At 34.9% G+C, this 15,624-nt stretch overlaps 1 protein-coding gene across 6 annotated transcripts in view; it reads left to right on the top strand.

The window, feature by feature from the left end:
- Window positions 1–15,624, top strand: part of ZEB1 (zinc finger E-box binding homeobox 1) — a 210,954-nt gene that overhangs the window by 46,058 nt on the left and 149,272 nt on the right. The window contains exon 2 of one of the 6 annotated variants that reach the window (XM_056800899.1): window positions 14,045–14,199. The exons of 4 other annotated variants lie outside the window; for them this stretch is intronic. The gene's annotated coding sequence lies outside the window, so the exon portion shown is untranslated. Of the gene's footprint in view, window positions 1–10,287; window positions 14,200–15,624 lie in introns of those variants that run through there. One more of the 6 variants, XM_056800898.1, reaches the window with a different exon arrangement.

The following is a 15,624-nucleotide window of genomic DNA, read 5'->3' as shown; positions in this document are numbered from 1 at the left end:
CCATTAAAGACAGTAAAGCAATAACTTTTAGATTTTTCTTAAAGTTAGAAAAAAGTTTGGTATTTTAAAAGGATATTTCCATTTACCTGAAAAATTTACCTGTAAATTCTCATACTGTGACTGAAAATGAGATGTTATAATACTTATATTCTGACTAAAAAAAATATATATTATTAGTCTTTAGGAAGACAGTAAGAAAAAAAAATCAAAATTGGTTATTTTTTTTCCCTGATGGATGGTGTTTTCAAACTACTTAATGGAAAAAAATGGGCATCATTGAGTTCTTGTCATTTAACAAAAAATTTGACTTTTCTTTAGTTCATAATTGGACCCCAACAGGTCCATTGAAAGTTTGTGTGAAATAGATCCCTTCAAACAAGCCTCCTGATTATTCTGCATGATTGTGTTTGTGTTCTAATGTAAAAAGAGGGAATGTGATCTTCAGGGTCTTCTAAGAGGTAAAATAGATTTAGACAGGAATTTCAATCATGTCTTTTAAAAATAGAAACCCATCATATTATTACTAGCTTTCCTTTAAAAAATTTTAGCCAAACTTAATCAAAGTCAATGTCAATGTATATATTCATCATACTTTTTTTTCTTTTGGTTCTTTGCATTTTTTACTTTTCATGTGTATTACCCAGGGAGCTTGGTAATATCTAGGTCATACAATCATTACATGCACAATCAGACTAAAAAAAGCCACATATTTCTTTCTCAGTTGCCAGTGTAGGTCTTTCTTTGACCATTCTTGAACTTTTCTTTTCATCATTGCTTAGCTCTCTCTCTTTTGAAAAACAGAACCGTGTTAATTCTTTGTTCCACGCCTGTCTCTTTGTTTTCTCATTTTTTTAAATGATGGTAATGAAGCAAATAGATGACTATAGCCTTAGCTGTTATAGTTTAGAATTGTTGCTGTACAAAGGGTCACACATGTTAAATTACCTACTGCTGAGCTGACTGTTGTGTGAGGCCCTGTTTCAAGTGGTACAGCCATGCTTTGGCACCTTTACTGTGAATATTTCCTAAAATCTCTGTGCAGGATTATCTAGTGCTTGTAAATCCCATGTTGAGGTCCTATAGGAGAAGAAAAAGTGTATATTGCCTTCTTACCTTCTTGGTGCTAAACAGGGTGGCCCTTTTCTTCTAAAACAAAGCAACAGCTCTTTACATGTGTGTGCATATGTGTGTGCATGTATATATACATGAGCATATATGTGTACAAACACCAAGAGAGAATATGTCAACTAAAGTGGCAATTTATTCTACAAACTTCTGGCAGATTTTAGATGTACATTTAAATTTGGAAGTGATATAATTTTTAAAAGAAAATTTATTACATTCTGTTTTTACAACACCCACATTTCCCAATCTAAGTAATATAAAATTTCTCTTTTCCTTCTAGACAGACATTTCTTATAACAAAGAATGAAAGATCAAAGAGGAGATCAACAGAATTAACCAAGATATTGAAAAAATCTGATATCTGCCAGTGTTCCACACCCATAATGTGCCTCATCTGCAGAGAAGGGAGGAGGTGTCTTCTCTCTCTTCTGTGGGGCCAGTCTGCTAGCATTATGAGATATGGCGCTCTGTTTAGTTCTTTTTTTGTTGTTCTCAATATTGCTGTTGTCATGCATATTTTAGAATACTTATTTCATTTCATATCAGTTCATGTGTCTCCTCTGCTCTTCTGTGTTTTCTTTCAGCGAAGTAATACAGCATCCATATATTCCCTTACCCAGCACAATCCAGTGTGTTGAGTTGTTCCCAAAATAATGGATATCCCCTCTGTTCTCTTGTTCTGTGCTACGGTCAATATAAGGTTATATGTGCACTCCTTTGTTATTTATCACTTACCTCCTTGGAACTCTGTGTACCACAGTGCAATCTCTGATTAAAGACTAAAAACTTTGTAGGGAAGTGACTTAATTCATTACAAGCCTAACTGAGAGAGGGTTTGTTTTTTTCCATTTTGTATTTTGGAATGATGAAGTTTGTGGGTTGTTTTTTCCTTGCTAAATTAACAAGATCAATTACTTGTGAATATTGAAACGAATGAATTATTGAGGGATCTATACAGAGTAAGAACTTAATAAATGCTTTTTCCATCCATTTTTCTATTTAACTGATACTTAGTACTTTCAGAGGTAAATGTTTAACAATTCTTGATATTTTTAATTTTTATCACATAGACTATAATTTAAAACTTTATTAATGAATCAGGGTTGTCATTTATTAATATGTTATTACATTAAGGCATGTAGTATAGTGAGAGATCACTAAGGCATATAAAGTTTCTGCCAGTCACTGTGCTAAATACTGGGCATACAAAAAATGGCCCTGCACTCATGGAGTTCACGTTTTCAAAGGAGAGATAGACATTCAGACAATGCCTGGGTAGAGGAGGTGGGAAGGCATTCTTGGAAAAGAAGGCACAAGGAGCTGGGGACCTTGTGATAGCCCTCCTTCAGAAGCCTTGGGCACAAAGAAGAAGGAAGCTCTTATCCCTGTCCCCATGGCCCACTATGCTGCCTGAATTCTTGTGCCCACTCTTTAGCAGTTTTCTTCTTCCTCGCTTCCTTCCAGGCTCCTAGGGGACAGCACGCACAGAGCACCGGGCCTGCAATCTGGAAGACCTGAGTGCCAATTTATTAGCCATGTGATCCACCCTTCAGCATTTATCCTCTATTGGTCCCAGTTTCCTCCTCCGTAAAATGGGAGTGATAGCACCAACTTTACAAATGAGACCGATTGGTAAGGCACTTAGCACAGTGCCGGACACAGAGTAGTAGGTGCTTTACGAATGCTTATTTCCTTCCCCCTGCTTCAGTATACCTCTGACCAACCTCTTTGGGAGGCAGCTTTTTGAAGTGAATAGCTATTAGATTTAGAATCATGAAGATCTGGATTCAAATCCCACCTGAGATCTTTGCTAAATCTGTGAGTCTGGGCAATTCACTTAACATCTCTTCCCTCAGTTTCTTTGTTGTAAAATGAGGAGTCATTTTCTTAGGCCTCTGAGGTCTTTTTGAGTTCAACATCTATGATTCATTGGTTCCTTCTAATATCTTTTGAGTTGAGAAAGCAGATAATGATGATGAAGGGGTTGTGTGTGTGTGTGTGTGTGTGTGTGTGTGTGTGTGTGTGTGTGTGTGTAAACTAAGAGTAAATTGACCTTGAGAGAAGATCAGAAACTCCCAAGAAGTAAACACATAATTTTTAAAATCACAAGTACTGCATAAATAGCCAGTGACTTATTTTGAGCATGTGAGCCATCTAAATCAGAAGGCTACTAGGAAGATTATTAAATTCAGATTCTTAAGATATCTGGGAAAAAATGATGTGACAAAAGGAACACTAAATTACTTTGATCAGTAATGTATAAAATGCATATGTAGTTTATTCTAAAGGTTAGAACTTGTTGGAAGAAAATATTAAAATAGAGGGCATCTAGGTGGCTCAGTGGATTGAGAGCCAGGCCCAGAGATGGAAGGTCCTGGGTTTAAATCTGGCCTCAGACACTTCCCAGCTGTGTGACCCTGGGCAAGTCACTTGACCCCCATTGCCTAGCCCTTACCACTCTTCTGCCTTGGAGTCAACACACAGTATTGACTCCAAGACGGAAGGTAAGGGTTTTAAGGAAAGAAGGAAGAAAAATAGAAAATAATAGTAAGATTTAACAAAATATAGAAAGATTAGGAATTATAAATTATCTGTCCATCATATCTAACAATTTTGGAATCTTGTCATAAATAATCCCCTAAGAAACCATCATAATTGGAGTCAGACCACCCTGATTAAAGTTTTGACTCTCCCATTCAGGACCTGTGTGATCATGGACAGTTACTTAGTCACTTGGGGCATCAGTATCCTCATATATAGGGAACTGACTGGCATCAAAAGACTCTTTCAGGGGGCAGCTGGGTAGCTCAGTGGATTGAGAGCCAGGCCCAGAGATGGGAGGTCCTGGGTTCAAATCTGTCCTCAGACACTTCCCAGCTGTGTGACCCTGGGTAAGTCACTTGACCCCCATTGCCTAGCCCTTACCACTCAACTGCCTTGGAGCCAATACATAGTATTGACTCCAAGACAGAAGGTAAGGGTTTAAACATTTTTTTAAAAAGACTCTTTCATATGTCTCTATTAATAATTCTAGGATCTTAAGGCTAAAGCCTAAAGAAGTTAAAGCTAAAGTAATATTTTTATGTCAAAGTAAGAGTTATGCAAAAGTCATGCAGATAATACACACAACAGTTTTTAAAGGTATAAAGTTGTCATAAATCATCTCAGTTGATTATGTATTTGTATGACTGTTATGAAAGTTTATCTTTACATTGTTATAAATAGATTTAATAAGCTTACAAATACTGTTCCAGCACCATCAAATTAGTAATAGTAAATAGTAAATCACATATTTTTGGCTTTGAGCATGCAGGCTTAGTATGCATGGCAGGATGTAGTTAAAACACTTTTTCCTGTCTCCTTTTCTTATCCTCACAGTCATTTTCAATATTACTCTGTCAAGCACATTATTCACAAATATGATTGTTTAACACATTTGGAGAACTGCTGGTAGAAGATGTAGTGATGGTAGAACAGTGGGCATTGAAGTTGGTATTATTTTCACTTCTAGTTTAGTTCTGATCCTGAAAAATGTTTTTCTTCCACTCTAGCTGAGTTAGTACTCTGACTCCTCTCCCCATATTCATAATCAGAAACTCAAGTCAAGGGTGAAAATGTATTTTATACAGGGTCTAATTTTCAGGAATATAATTTGTGAGGGATTCTGGTGGAACTCACAGACTCAGTTGGCAAAAGCTACTGTTAATACATTCTTCTCTCGTAAATGTTATTTAATCTCAAGGAGTTAGAAGTTAATTATTTGATAATTTTATATTTTATAAATCTCAATGTATAAGACTTAATGGTAACATAGGATGTAGAAAGGAACCAAAATATCAAATTAAGACTTGAATAATTGTTTCATATTTGGGGAAATCTTAAAGTTAAGTGAATGAGTTATAAAAATATTTATGACCCTTGTCACAAATTCATATTTTCAGATAGAATTATGATTAATTTTTATGCATTTCATAGAATTCTTACTAGCACAACTAATAAAAAAATTGAGCTACCATTTAGAGAAATAGTTCCCATTAACACCTTGAGTCAGTTATTTGGCAAAGGAAAAAAAAATCTTCTATAGGCAGTAGAGATTAAAATGGAATTGATATTAAACTTCCATATTTTTTCACTCTGGAAATTATCTAACTTTTGACTTCTGACATTCCAACAGTATGTCAGCATTTCTATGCTGGGATGAGATGAGTAGGCCCTCAGTCTATGCAGATTGCAACACACATAGGCATTCTCATCCTGTGATTCTTGTTCATGTGCCCCTCTCTCTAGCCTCCATGGATGAGCTTCTTGTAGTGTCTTAGGTGTTTTTCATTTTGTGGACACTAGGGACAGCATTTCTGATTTTTGTCCCACGATATTTTTTTAATTTGATTTAATTTTTTTTAGTTTTAAATTTAATTTTAAATTTTTTCCATGGTTATATATGACTCATCTTGTCTTCCTACCCTCTTCCCTCCCCCATCCTAGAGATGACAAGCAGTTCCACTGGATTGTACATATATTATCACTCAAAACCTATTTCCTTATTATTCATTTTTGTAATCGAATTTTTAAAACCCAAACCCCAAGTGGTAAATCATGTTTTTCTCTATTCCCACTGTTCTTTCTCTAGAGGTGGATAGCATTTTTTCTCATAAGTCCCACAGAATTGTCCTGGATCATTGCATTGCTCTTAGTAGCAGAGTTGATTACATTTGATCGTCCTTTTTGTGTACAATGTTCTCCTGGTTCTGCTCATTGTTCCTTCCAGTTCATCAATCGTTATAGCACAATAGTATTCCGTCACCATCAGATACCACATTTTGTTCAGCCATTCCCCAATCCATGAGCACCCTCTCAGTTTCCGATTTTTTTTTTCACCATAAAAACACTGCTATAAATATTTTTGTACAGACTGTTTTTTTTTTTTTTACCTCTTTGAGGGTACAAACCCAGTAATGGTATTGCTGGATCAAAAGAAATGCATTCTTTTAGAGCCCTTTCTTCCAGAATGATTGGATCAGTTCACAACTCCACCAGCAATATTTTAGTGTCCCAATTTTTCCACATCCCCTCCAACATTCATTACTTTCCTTTGCTGCCATATTGGCCAATCTGCTAGGTATGGGGTGGTACCTCAGAGTTTTGATTTGCATTTCTCTAATCAGGAGTGTCCCACAATCTTGCTGTGTGACTATCTCACTTCGTTTTTCAGGTTCTGTTTCCCATATGATATCCTTTATTCTACTCGGAAACACAAGCATAGATTGTCAGCCTACTTCTACCTCCTTCTCCCACTCTTGTGTCACATCTTTCATATTTGAGTTCTTCATATATTGCAGTGTCCTAATATTAGAAGTCAGAAAGCATTCTAAGAGGACCTCATCCTCATTCCTTGTATGTACAAAGCCTCCAAGGGTTAATTCAGGAAGTTTGATAGAATATTTAATAAATACTGATTGATTGATTGATTGATTGACTGAAGGTAAGAAATATTTTTTCCTGTGTCTTGTTTTAGTGTGACATTTACGAAAGAGTTTTGGAAGTTAGGTCTGGAGTTCTGTGTGTACTATGTAGTACTGCATTGATACTAATCATCTCAGGGACATCGGATAAGACTTCCTGGAATCCTGTATGCCTCAGATTGCCAGTCTGTGATTTTTTTTACTATCAAAATTTCTGTCCTTATTGTTATTAGAAGGATAAAAATGAGATGATGCACAAACTTCTAAATGAATGGAATTGATTCTTTTTTCTGGGTTTGTGGTTGGCAAGAGAGGTGTCATAAAGGAAAATGCTTCTTCATAGAATCCAGTTGAGCTTCATATATCTCCTTCAGTCAGCTTTTATACTTTTTAGTTGTTTGGGGTTTTGCCTACAAGAGATTATTAAACCATATATTCAGTTTAAGAATTTTGTGTCAGAATTGCAAGCCTACCAAATAACATTTTGTTAAATCAGTTGGGGTAGTGCTAATGCCATTATGTTACCAGACTTTCAGTTAAAAGAAGTGTGAAATAGTCATCATGAACCAGATTATGGTTTACTTAATCTCCATTATAGCATGAGTTCATCTTCAATTTAACCAGCTTGCTCATTTGTAGTAACACTCAGAAAATTAGAATTACAGTCATAATGCCATATGAAGTGAGCCCTTCCAGAGACCAACCTATGTAAATTATTTCATGCATAAAGTATGTCAAGGTTATTCAGCAGAATTCTTAAAATAATTTTTATAATATTAATTTCAAGGGAAATATTTCACTCAACAAACACATTAAATGCCAAACATAATAAAATAGTGCAATTCTACCATCAAGGAGTTAAAGTTAGGGATAAGAAAAATTTACAAGTAAAAAACACAATAGAATGTGATTTATAGGGAGAGGGAAGATCCAGATAAAACTGTTTATAGGAGGAAGAGACATTACTTATAATTGGAGAAACCTGGGAGCCTTCATCAACGAGGTGATACCTTGCTAGGGCTCAAAGGAAAAGGAGAATTTTATCAGGCATAGATGTAAAGGGAATGCATTCCAGACCCCAGCAATTGCCTGCACTCATGGTTCTGTGAGGGCAGGATGAAATTAGAGAGAAGAGCTAGTAGTTCACTTGAGTTGAAATGTCCAGTACCACTAGGAAGTTTTTTAGGAGAGCTTTTAATATTTTTCTAAGGCCAAAGCTTATGAGCAATATGGAATCACTGACAATTTTTGAACCAGGGATGATCTGGTCAGGAAATGGTGAAGAAAAAAGGTTCTGAACAAGTGAGAGTTACAGGAACCAAATCAATACTTCAGATAATAAAAACTCAAAATTATATAAAATTATATGGCCCAGGGGCAGCGAGATATCTCAGTGGATAGAGAATCAGGCCTGGGTACAGGAAGTCCTGAGTTCAAATTTGGCACCCCCATTGCCTAGTACTCACTCAACATTCTTCTGCCTTGGAACCAATACTCATGATTGATTATAAGATGGAAGATATAGATTTAAACAAATTATATGACCAAAGGGCTGCTTAAAGACATCTTTGCTTCCTGTTTGTCTTTTCATTTGTACATTCATTTGGTAATCACCCTTAGTTTTTTAAAGAGTTTCTGGGGTGCTGAGCTTTGTACCATCCAAAGTCTCTCAAGTCTATTGCAGTGTTAACCGTCCCAGCTAGGGCCAAATTCCTACTTTTGTAATAATTTTCTACCTAGTTCCTACTTATCCTCCAGGCATTTCTCCTTTAAGTTATTTTCCATATTGCTACAAAGTTGGTTTTCCCAAGACTTAGTTCTGATTCAGTCGTTTTGTAACAGCTTCTTACCTCCTCTCTCTGCACCTTTCAAGCTTTCCTTCCTCTAAGTTACCTTCTGTACTGGTACATGGTTCATTTTTCCAAGACATCATTTCAATCATGTCCTTTGTTCAGAATCCTTTAGGGACTTCCCAATTGCCTAGAGAATAAATGCCAATCCTAGCAATCTAGTATTCAGTGTCCGCTTCAACCTGCTCCAACCTTTTCTAGCATTACTTCTTTTGCAAAATGTAAACTTTATTTAAGTGACACTCATAACCCATGCTTGCCCCGCCCAATCTAAAGGAAGTTCTTCCCCCTTCTGAGTCTCTACTTTCTCCCATTTGGGCTTATATTTTCCACCTTCTACCTTTCTAAATACTTCATTTTATTTAAGGCTTAACTCATTCATGTACCCTGTAAAACTTTTGACAGCTATAGTTGGAAATAATTCCTCTTTTCTCAGAACTCCTATAGCATATGTCATACCACTTTTTTGGCATTTGTTATTTACTGCTTTGCATTTTTAGTTAATTTTATGTATGATCTTAATAAATATTTGATGCTGATGAAGGATAATGAATATAATTTCTTTCTTCCAGATTTTAATAGTGTTAGTTTTTCCAATTATTAAACATTTATATTTTCTCCTAACCATTTTCCCCTCCACCGGAATAATTGTTAAAAAGATAATCTCATAGCAAATATACATAATCAAACAAAATAAATCGCCACATTGCCCAATTTTCAGTTGTTTTTCTTTATACTGCCATCATTATATGAATTGTTTTCCTCGTTCTGCTCACTTTATTCCATATCATGTCATAGAGATAATTCTAGTTTCCTCTGAAAAGAATGCTAGAAATGTTTTTATACACAAAAGTTCTTTTTTTCTTTCTTTTATCTCTCTGGTATGTATATCTAGTAGTTGTAATATTGGGTCAAAAAAGGTGCCTAGATTGGTGATTTATGGTGTATAATTCCAAATTATTTTCCAGAATGACTGGACTAACTCATTGACAAAACTATAGCTAGATTTCTTCCTTTGAAAATGACTTTTCCACAAACTTTGACTATTATCTATTGTAATGACTTAGTCTAATAAATTTGAATTAGTTCCATATATATTTTGTGTATGAGATCTTTTTCAGAGAAACTTAATGTGAAGAATTTTTTCCTGGTTTCCTGTTTGTCTTATCTGTAGAGTGTATGTGTGTACACAAAAGCCTTTTAATTACATATCAATAAAACTGCATATTTTATCTTCTGTGATTCTTTGGATCCCATATTTCATCTTAAAACTCTTACTCTATTCAGAAACTGGAAAGGTACTTTCCTCCTTTCTCTTATGATTGCCTTATAATATAAACTTTTATATCAGTCATGTATATATTACAGTATGAGATGATATTGGTCTGTACCTCAAGTATTATAAATAAAATTGCCATGAAAGTTCGTTGCCTGTGAGGATATGGTACAAGGGATGTTTTCATCATACTTGGGGGCCATTCTGAAAGACTGAAGGAAAGCATGAACATTTAATTAATGGTAGCATTAGTACAATTGATTATTTTTAACAATTTATTTTTCTGTTTTAAGCCTTTGCCCTTTGTTATATCTGTAAAGTTCTTTATAAATCAACATGGCATCTTTGCAAACATACCAGCATTTCTGTTATCATTTAAATAAGACTATATTTCTAGAAATCTAATATCACTAAAATTGTAAAGGCTTACAAGTAGCATAGAAAAGGTTAGGTTTTTGGTTTTTTTTTTTTTTCATTTTGATGTGAATCCTTTGCCAGAAGTGGCTCATAAGCCTGCTTATTAGCTGTTTCCCTCCCCCCCCCCCCCCCCGGAATGATCAGTTTAAGGGGAAATTGGTATTATAGCCATATTACAGTTTTGGTCTTAAGAAGATAGAGTAATCACTTTTTGAATTCTCTGATATATAGGTACTTGCGTCCCCTACTACGGTCACTATGCTGGGCAAAGTGTTTTTGGTTTTGTTGTTATTGTTTGAATTGTCATGATCTGAATGTTTTCAGTTAACAGGAAAGTTTTGGTTGTACTTGTAAGAACCACCTTTTCGAATATACATGTTAAATTATATTGCTTAACATCTGAATAGAATGTGAGTAAGCTTCTAAAATATACCATGCCTCTATAATGAAAATTTTTAAATAAGAGCTTTCATTTTTAAATGCTAAAATCTTTGATTCCATTTCTGTAATAAATGGTAGTCTGATGGGAAGGAAGGAGAGAATCAAAGCTAGCTTTTAAGCTTTTTTGCCCAGTGAGTGAAGATCTGTTGAACATTTACATTTTTTTCCTATGTAAACAATGACTTTTGTGACCTGGTAGAAATAATTTATTTTTTATTCTTTACTAGAGATAACTCGTGAATTGTTATTTGAAGAAAATAAGGGATTGGCCAGTTTTTATCTTTAGAAACTTGGTAAAATCCTACCTTGACTTTTCTTTTTAGAATTCCTATTTCTGCCTGTTCTGGTACTCTTTTTTTTTTTTTCCTGTGAATTAATGTTATGGGATTAAGTATCCATCTTCCTTGTGACCCTCAAGGGAAGACTCTGGACTCTTAGCCCAAAGTTGTTAGAGCTTCTTCTTATTTTTGAAATTCTTTTGGGTGTGTGTGTGTGTGTGTGTGTGTGTGTGTGTGTGTGTGTGTGTGTGTGTGTGTGTGTGTTTAAAATATACACTCCTTCAGAACAGGGGCTGTTGCCTTTTTTATTCTTGACTACACAATGCTTAGCCCATAGTAAAAGCTTAATAAATGCTTTTTTATTCATTCAAAACCCTTTAGGTTTAACAAATAGTACTCCAGGCATGCCTAAAATCCATTCCTTCATCACCTCTCTCTCTTACCCCCCCTTATCTTTCTTAAAGACTCAACTCAAATCCCATCATCTGCTGGAGGGCTTTTCTGTTTGTTTGTTTTTTTCCTACCACTCTTTTAGGCCCCAGGGTCTTTCTAAATGACCTTCCAACTGCACTGTATATATCTTGTATCTACATGTTGTGTTCCTCATTAGAATGTGAACTCTTTGAAGATAAGGACAATGATCTTGCCTATCTTTGTATCTCCATCTTTTTTAACATGGTGGAGAGTATGTAATGAGCACTTAATAAATAAATCTTCATTAACCTGATTTGGAATGTTCTATAAAGAATTGGATAAGATGAAATATCAGGAAGTGTAAAACAATTTATGTATAGCATATGAGTCTATTATGACAAGGTCTAAGGGGGGAATATAATATAACCTTTTCTTATAGTGGAATTTGATCATCATATATTTTTTGAACTTACATTCTTTGTTTGCAGAAGTTGAAATACTAAATCATATTGAATTATCAATTATAAGAAGCACTTTAAAGTCTGTAAAAAGGGAGTTATTTAATTCAACAAGCATTTATTAAATGTTTTCTGTGTCCCTGGTGTTCAGCTAAGTAGTAGAGATAGATAGATAAGAGGAAACAACCTGTATTTTCAGGGAGATGACAAGCTGCATGGAAGAAACAACAAAGGAACACATAAGTAAATATAAACAAAATTTGAGGACAGGAAGCTCTCTCCTCTGGGAGAATCACTGAACTGAGCCTTGGAAGGAACAGACAGACTCGCAGCAGAGAGAATAGCAGTCTTGCTTACCTACCCTATTTTTCTTTCTCTAACATTCCTACTTGGTTCTGTCATTGGTTTTGCTGGTGGCTAGGTCTAACCTGTTTGAAATTCAGCATAGAAGAGAGCAGGTGATGTAAGTTGTTCATCAACAGCATCAGCAAGAGTCTACCGAGGAGGTCTTCCTCCAGGAGTAACTGCCCTATACACGCACAAGAGTAGTATCTGTTCTATTCCTTGTCTTCAGTTATGAGTAGCAATGCAGAATTCTTTGCACTGTTCTTCGCTTTAGTGTGATTTTATCCATACTCTTTGTCCCATAGCTTAGTTGACTGGTTATCTTCTGTATTAACAAATTATGATGATCAGAACATTAGTAAGATGCAAACAGTTAAGAAGGATAGCATTGCCTCCACTTTATATTTTGGGCATGGTTGTTTTCACTGATATTTTAATTTCCTCTATAAAATGAGGTTGGGTCAAATGACCACGAAGGTCTCTTCCAGCTCTTGTTTTGTGATCTTATCCTAATCTCATGTCTGTCGTGACTTGGCTGTGTTCGAACTTAGACAAGCCTTAATTTCATCATCTGTAAAATGAAAGGGTTTGGTGAAATGATTTCTAAGGTTCATTTCAGTTTGTATGCTCAAAGTTACAGAATACTAGTTCTGATGTTGTTTATGCTTTTTGCTTTTTATGTACTTGGTATTTTGGGCGCTGTCAAGTTAATAAACTTCTTGTGGGTAAGAACTGTATCTCCATTCATTTTTGCATTTTCTCATTGCACTTAATACAATTTCCTCCATGTATCTTAAATATTACTTCTGGTTAGAAATCTCAGTGAAAATTATTTATCTATTCTTAGACTGCCTTGCTTCAATGGAACAAGTTCCAGATAAAGGAAAATGGATTCTTTACTTTGTGGATTATCTCTTATTTTCTTTCATTTGTTGTCCAATTGAGTCTCAACTATTTCCCGGGGTGCTAGGCCAGGAAAGGGGGAATTGTGATTAGATATGAAGTGGGAGGATGGATATGTCTGGATATCTGAACATCTCATTTTTTTTCACAAGTCTAGATAACTTTGTAATCTGTGCTTCTGCTCTACTATATTAGCAATCACGCCGTTTCTGCAAATGAATATAGAGTTACTATAGCTCACCCTTGGGACCAACTATGTCAATGGTAAGGGCAGTCCATAGGAAATTAGGTTGCTCATAATTTATGGAGTGCAATTGGTCCACTGACACCGAGACTGTTCTCATTTCTATTCAGTTTCATTCAGCAGATTATATGTGAGGAGGATAGAAAATGACAAGGTACCTAGCAGCTGTGCTTTCAATTGAGCTACTGTACTAGAGGCAGGCTGAATTATTTTAGGACTCTGTAAGATAAAACTAGAAGCCATAGTGAAGTAGTGGGATTATTTGTGGAAAGTAGCAAGAGCAGGAGTAGAGGGACTTTGCTTATCCATCTTTACTCAGGAGGAATTGCTAGGCAAAGTGAGTCATTGCAAATAGTGCCCTGATTAATTAAGATGAGTTAAGATTAGTAACACATTTGTGGCAACTGTGAATAGTTATCAAGAATATAACAATTCAAATAGTTGGTGTACTGAGGGCAGGATTATTTTCAAAGAATGCTATAAAAAGTACTCAATTTATGCTTGATTATATTTTTAGAATGCTCATTTCATTCATAAATGTTTTTGTTAACTAAAATATTACATATGGTAAACATGTCATCTTTGTTTTGTATAACTTGGTTGCAGGATATTAGCAGAACCAGTTTTGTCAATGATTTATTTAGAAAATATGTGCTGAGGCTATTTTTATTTTCATTTGTTTATTTTCCATTTATATTTTCTGACTTTTAAGCCCAGAAGAAGAAAAATTAGTGACAAGATACTTTGCTTTCAGTTTCCATTAGTACAGATTCTTCTTTCATTAACATTTGGTGGGTCTGGGAGCACCTTAATAAAGTCTGGGTAATTTAGTTTTCAGTTTAAATTCTCAACTGGCAATTGGCCGAAAGGACACGTGTCTGAAGACTTGAGCATCCAAATGCTATTTTGTGATTGGCTACTATCTGCTTGACATAGGCGGGCCCTATCAAGAAAGTCTAAAGGAATCATCGAAGAGAAATCAAAGGGTAAGAAATTTTCATTTTAACTATATTTATGTAAAATCACCACAGTTTCACTTTCTCTTTTTCATTTTAAAATATATAACTTGACTTTTGCATATTTAAATAATTAAAATATGAATAATAAAAAATCAGTGCTCTTATGGAATGAAAATAGATTATGTTGATAATTACATGTAAATATAAACTTGTTTCCATCAGCTGTACTTGACTGACAGGATTCAGGAAATATATGAGATAATCCTATATAAGGATCAACTTAAAATTTTAATTTTTGCAACTATATTTATCTTTCAAAAATAGTTATGCAGTTAAAGATTAGATTTTATTAGGATTAGGTTTGTTGTACTATAGTAATCTGGCACGTTGGTTTAATTCTGTTTTAAGCACAATTATTCTTTTTTACAGAATAAATATTCTTAATGTCAAGAAGCTTGTTTTTTCTTTCATTTCTGTCATAAAATATTCCATCGGTGTAGGGAGAATTAGCTTTAGATATGATAAAACTGTGTCCAAGAATGCAGTAATCCTTTTAAAAACAAAGATATAAAATTCACTGCCATAATAACTTTATAGGAAAACATAAGCAAACACAAAAAACCATGCTGAACTAAAGACTTTTTAAAAACCATAGTAAAAATAATAGACTTGAAAACATTGAAAATACCAAACAATTTAGTTTTGCAATCAATAACTGCCTGCCTGCCTGCCTCTCAGATTTTTCACTAGATTCAGGTAATTGTAATACTTTATTTGCCCATATACTTACATATTCTCTTGCTAAAAGAAGTTACCTACTTTTCTCAACTTTTTTTTTCCCCCTTAGCCTCTATAGAGGCTGTTAGAGCATCTTTTCAAATTTAACAAAGCATAGTTACTTAGTACTGGAAGCTTGCCCCACTTTGCCTAGACTTGGTAGATTTTCTGACAAATTACTGCCTCACAAGGTTAGGCATTCTAGCAAATTGTGTCTGCTAACAATTCCAGTCTCAGACTTCTGTGACAACTTGCTTCCTTATCAGAGAGTGTTACTACATCAAAATTGGTTAAGCCTGATCAAGTTCTAATACTTGTCAGATCTTAATGGAAGTGTGGGTGTTCAGAACACTTATATATGGAAGGGCATTTCAGGTGATGATAGCAGCAGGGATAGCAAGAAGAAGAAGAAGGACTGGTACAAACCCCTCAGATTTTGTAAATTCAAATAGTTTTATTCTTTAGTATTTAAAAAGCATCATTTTGGATTCAGAATTCTGTAGGGTGAATTTCTAGTTAGCGAAGGACATATGGTATAAATATGTTCTTAAATTTCTTAAAAATAAGGGGGCAGCTAGGTAGCTCAGTGGATTGAGAGCCAGGCCTAGAGATCTGAGGTTCTGGGTTCAAATGTGACCTCAGACACTCTCTAGCTATGTGATCCTGGGGAAGTCA

This window comes from Monodelphis domestica, chromosome 5, assembly GCF_027887165.1.
Source record: "Monodelphis domestica isolate mMonDom1 chromosome 5, mMonDom1.pri, whole genome shotgun sequence".
NCBI classification, from domain to species: Eukaryota; Metazoa; Chordata; class Mammalia; order Didelphimorphia; family Didelphidae; genus Monodelphis; species Monodelphis domestica.
The sequence above is the reverse complement of the archived record's forward strand: the minus strand, read 5'-3'. Positions and strand labels throughout refer to the sequence as shown.